We start from the raw sequence: 5,730 nt of genomic DNA, 5'->3' as shown, positions 1-5,730 counted from the left end.
GCCCATATCTTCACACACAGTGAATTCATACCGAACAAAATAGTACTAAACTGATCATAACACAATGATGAAGGCATTTTAGGTCTTCAAGACCAGACAATAGGGAAGTCAAGAATGGCTGCCACAGTGTCTCTCATTCTCTTCAAAATAGCTGTCCATATCTTTACTTATGTTGAAATTAAACAAAAAGCACACTAATGTCACTCTGGACAGAGAATAATAATATTGCTAGATTTTATATCATGATGTTACAAAATTAGCACTGGGTATCTTAGTATCTCTTTTTCTTCAGAGTATCTATTCATTACTTTGTGCATCATATAGTCTATTCTCATAAACTTTATAAGTTCTACACAGGCATGAATCTCTACATGTACACCTATCTGTTCTGTATTAGAGGAAAAAACAAATAAAAACAAAACAAATTCCTAGAAAAACATGAAGCCAAAATGACATATAAAACCACAATACTAGGTGAGCTACAGTAGTTACTATGATGTCTCTTGTTATTCCCAATAGAATTGTCTATATCATCAGGCATAATATAATTGAACATAGCACTACATAGCAATATTAATAAAAACAAAACATTAGAGACATTATAGGACTTCAAAAGCAGTTAATAATCAAAGTAGAATGGATATCCTATTGCATCTTGTCATCTTCAGAGTAGTTAGACTTGATACTATCAAGTATACCAAATTAAAATAAAATCAGTCAAGACAAAACAGCAATCTAACAAACCAGATTCAGATAAGATCAGTAGACAGTGTCAGTAATATAGGGCTTCAGGTTAAGTTAATAGGAAATTAAGGATAGTTACCATAGTGTATCTTACTATTTTGGGGATAGCTGTCTGTGCCCTCAAATCTAGTATGAGTAGACATACTGGAACACAATAAAATCAAACTAAACAGAGCCATAAAACTAATGTGGCTTTTAAACCCGTATACACTATTAACAATTTCCTCTTCCTTTTTTGAACAATTCCTCCCCTTTCCCTTTCTCAGGGTGCTTTGTACATTTTGGGTTCCACTAACTCCTTTAGTTTTTAGATTAGGGGGGCAACCTGCTATCTACCTAAGTGGTGCTGAACCTTTTTACCCCTGACCTTGATCTTGAGCTGTATTCCTTTACCTACTAAAACCTCAAGGTTTTCCTTCCTTCTAGCTGAGTAGTTCTCCACTGCACAAAAGCATCATAACTTTCCAACCTATCTGCAGTTGCTGGACGAGTTGTCCCTATTTCTCTCTGGTTCCCCGTCACATAGAACATTGTTTTCTCATCTTTGACTTTTGGTTCATTAACCCTCTTTCAGATAGACTGTATTTCCTATTCAGAGCATTTTGATGGACCCTATCTCCTGATCTACTCTGCCTGTGTTTCTTTTTGTTAGTGTATCAAGGCCATCTATGTTAGAAATTGTAGCCCACTTTTTCTGCCTCATCTCTGCTGTGCTATTTTCCTGCTATTATTTGTCTACTTTTCTCCTCATTCCACTGCCTGCCCCATTCATTGAGGCCTCTCTGCCACTGTTGCTGGAATCCTGGTTATTTTTTCTCTCTCTAGAATGTCCTTCAGTATTTTTTGTAGGGTTGGATTGGTGGTCACGAACTCCCACAGTTCCTCTTTGTCATGGAAATATCTTGTTTCTCCATTAATTTTGAGAGACAGTTTTGCAGGGTACATCAATCTGGGTTGAAAAAAAATCTGGGTTGGAGGTTATTTTCTTTCAGGGCTTGGAATACTTTGTTCCAAGCACTTCTTGATTTGATAGTTTGTTTCGAGAAGTCTGTCATGATTTTTGATGGGTTTTCCTTTATAGGTGATCTGTTTCTTTTCTTTGACAGCTTTTAATATTCCGTTCTTGTGATTAATTTCTGGGATCTTGATTATTATATGTCTGGGTGTAGAACTGTTTTGGTTGCAGGTAGCTGGAGTTCTGTATGCCTCTTATATCTGAATATCATTTCCTTTTCCTATGCTTGGGAAGTTTTCTTTAATTATTTCTGTAAATAAGCTTTGTATTTCATTTGTGTTTACTCCTACTTGTTCTCTCATGTTTTTTATTCTTAAGTTATAGATCCTCTTGTTGTCTTCTAACCTTTGTATTGTTACTTCCTGGTTCCTTGTTATTTTTAAGAGATCTTTTCTTTCACAATCATACATTGCAAATATATCTGCAAGTTTTGAAAGTGTAACCTTAGTTTTTGTCAAAGAATTTTGCCAGCTTTCAATGGAGTTTTTAATTTCCTGGTAATCTCTTTAGATCTGTTTTATGTAGTCTAGATTTTGTTTATATTCTTCATCAAAGGTTTCTCTCCTTTTTCTGGGTTCCTCCATGCTTCCATCTGTGTCTTCTTGAGAGGGGCTTAGCGTTTCTTGTATTAATCTTTTTATATCTTGCTTCACTTGAATTAGAATTTCAGTTTTAAGTTTGTCTATGAGGTCATGAAGGTGTTTCTTTATGTCCACTAATGCTGTGTCCGATATTGTATATTTGCTACCCATAGTGAGTGCATTTACCACATTAGTCTGTGACGTGCAGATATCACAGGTTCGGGACATTTGTGTCCCTGTTTGTAGGGTCCCAACCAGGGGCTTGATGCAGCCCAAGCAGATCCCACCAGTCCTCTTTGGGCCAGGAGCAGCCAACTCACACCACTGTGGTTCCAGGTTCAGGCCTGTCCTGCCCAACTCCAATATGTTATCCAGCCATTCACCCCCTCCATGGGGTCCAATTCCTAGCACACACCACAGGTTAGTGCATTTCTCCATGTTGATTCTGCTCTCTGTTGCACCACATCCTCCTGCCAAGGGCCTTGGGCTCACCAACCCCCAATTTCAGTGCTACCATGACTTCAGCATGACCATGAGTCATCTGACTCCAATTTGTGCCCAGCACAGTGTGGGAACAGATCCAGTGAGAGTGTGTCTGGTTCCAGCCTTTTGTCTACATTTTCCCTTTTTTCCTTTCTTTTTTTTTTCCATTTTCCTCAGTTTCTTCCTGAGTCGTAAGAATCCCTCTCCTTTTGTCTGGTCTTCTCCATGTTGTTAAATTCTAGCATCTAAGTTGTTTTTTCTCAGAGAGGCTCTCTACCCTGCTACCTATCAATCCACCATCTTCCCACCAAATCGTGTGAAACATTAACATGATTTTTTTGGATGTTTTTGAGGCAGGATATCACTATATGGTTGGCTGGCCTTGAAATCACTTTGTGGCCCACACTGACCTCAAACTCACAGTGATCCTCCTGCCTCAGCATCTTGAGTGCTAGGATTACAAGTATAATATGATTTTAAAATTCAAAGCTATACAAAAATTATAGCCAGGTATGGTGGCACACACATGTAACCCCAGCACTTAGGAGCCTAAAGCAGGAGGATTGACATAAATTCTAGGCCAGCCTGGGCTACATAGCAAGATCCTGTCTCAAAAAAACTTACAAAAATTATACTCAGGGGGGCTGGGGATTTAGTGCAGCGGCATAAGCACCTGCCTTGCAAGCAAGCAGTCGTGAGTTCGATCTCCGGTACCGATAAAAAAAATTATATTCAGGGAACTATTACTTCATCTTAATATTCTGATTTCTAAGGTTTAGTGTTGCCTGGTTTTGAATTTTATATAAATAGAAAACTAATAGAATATATACTTCTTTGACTTTATGTTTATGAGAGTTACTCATTCTGTTGACTGAACAGATATTTTTATTAACAAATAGCATTCTATCACATGAATGTACTACCATTTAAAAAATGTGGTTCACTGACATTGTTGGGAGCTTGAGTTGTACATAAATAGCTTGTAAAACTGGAAACATGTAATCTGAAGACAATAGTGTCATAGGTGAGACAGACTGCTGAGGCAAAAATTTGCAAAGTAAGCTCTCACCGAGAGTTATACACCTGAAGTTATGGGTACACAAACCTAGAAATATTTGAGTTGAATTTTGAAGGCTGCAACATTAGTTAAATTCCATATACTGATATGTGCAGAGCTGGCTACGGTATTTCCATCTCCCTTAAACTGGCTCTAAGCATTGCAAACAAGACCAGCTGAAGTACTGATATGTAATCTCTAAGGCCATTCTGAGAGTCTTCTGTTTCCTCAGAGTGCTCTCTGTAAAAGATCGGAGTGCAGCAGGATGGCAGAGCCACTCAACTCCAGGAATGTCAGCCTCAAAGTAAGAGGTTACTCAAAAGTTTACATATCAGAAACTGAAAAAGTAGCCTCCTAAAACAATCCAAATGCTACCTTAATTGAATTATGCAGACTGATCCTTCTGCATTTCACAAAGATGGTTTTTCTCCCTACCTGGTTTAGCCAGCTCAAGTTAATCACATAGTTCCTGCCATCCTCACTGTCACTCATCCTTGAACCACTCCCTTCTTTATGAGATAATAAATTATTGGCGAGGCCTTGGATTAAGGACTTTGCCCATATATCCTCACTTGTATGAGGCGTAGGACCCCTTGGCTGCCCTTAACTTGGAATATGTCTTGGTCTCTTGACTCTCACCATGGGTTGCATTGGAGGTTATAGATTGGAATTAAGTTGCCGAAATTCCAATAACATTTCAATGGGATTACAAATATAACTTTCCAAATTGTGAGGAAGATTTTTAAAAAAGATTATAATACTTAGATTACAGTATTCATTATTAGGGTTACAGTAACAAAATACCAAACACTCAAAGTTAAAGGAGGAAAGGTTTATTTCAACTAACAGTTCAAAGAGGTTTCAGTCCATAGTCATCTGGCTCTAAGGCAGGGTGGCATGGGAAAGGAGTGTTGTAGAGGAGAAACAGACCATGACAAAGCTGGCAGGCAGAAGGAAGCTCAGTGAATTAGTAGCAGGTCTTCTTTCTGTCTCTTAAATACCACCCACGCTACCGACTCTTGGGCAGGTAGACTCACATCCAGGATGGGGTATCCTTAATCTGAGCATCACACCTTTAACCCTTGCATCATGTCCTTAATCCAAGCATCACATACCCTAGATCCAACCACCTTTGAAAAAGCCCTGTCTATGACAACATGAGGCTTTTTGGAGATATCTTGATACAAGATATAACAATGAGACAAAAGATATGCTACAGAAGTCCTGGGGTGCTGAATTGAGGGCAGAATCAAAGATTTTTTTCTTCCCTACCTCTCCTGTTTTTTAAAGCAAGGGTATCAAATAGCCTGTTTTATAATGCAAAGAGACCCCTTTATCAGGAAAAGAAAGAAATATGGACGGGAAGGGATAAAAGCAAGAGGAAGGGAGACCAGTAAGGAAGCCATAGTTACATCCAAAAAATGATATATATTAATGATTAGGAGTGAAGTTCTGGGGTCAAGAATTTATCTCAGCAACATAAGCACCTGCCTTGAAAGTGCAAGGTTGTGATTTTGATCCCTGACACGTGCACGCACACACACACACACACACACACACACACACACACACACACACACAAAAGAGTGAAAGAGTGAAAGTTCTAAAGTCAACCTCCCAAATTTGTGTTTCCAGTCCATTTCTCTTTCCTAATCTCAACTCTCATTTCCAACTTCTGACTCAATATATCCACTTGATTGTGCACCAAGTTTTCTGAAACTTAACACATCCAAAGCTCTCTCCTGACCTTACTCCTAAAACCAGTACCTCTAGAACTCTTTGCCTTATCTTGGTAAATGCATTTTTGTAGTTTCTCAGGTCACATTTTTATTATTGATTGTTTCACATCT

This window comes from Cavia porcellus, unplaced genomic scaffold (genome assembly GCF_034190915.1).
Source record: "Cavia porcellus strain 051 isolate PalLab524CR breed Dunkin Hartley unplaced genomic scaffold, mCavPor4.1 scaffold_3, whole genome shotgun sequence".
Classification (NCBI taxonomy): domain Eukaryota; kingdom Metazoa; phylum Chordata; class Mammalia; order Rodentia; family Caviidae; genus Cavia; species Cavia porcellus.
Note: the sequence above shows the minus strand (reverse complement) of the source record.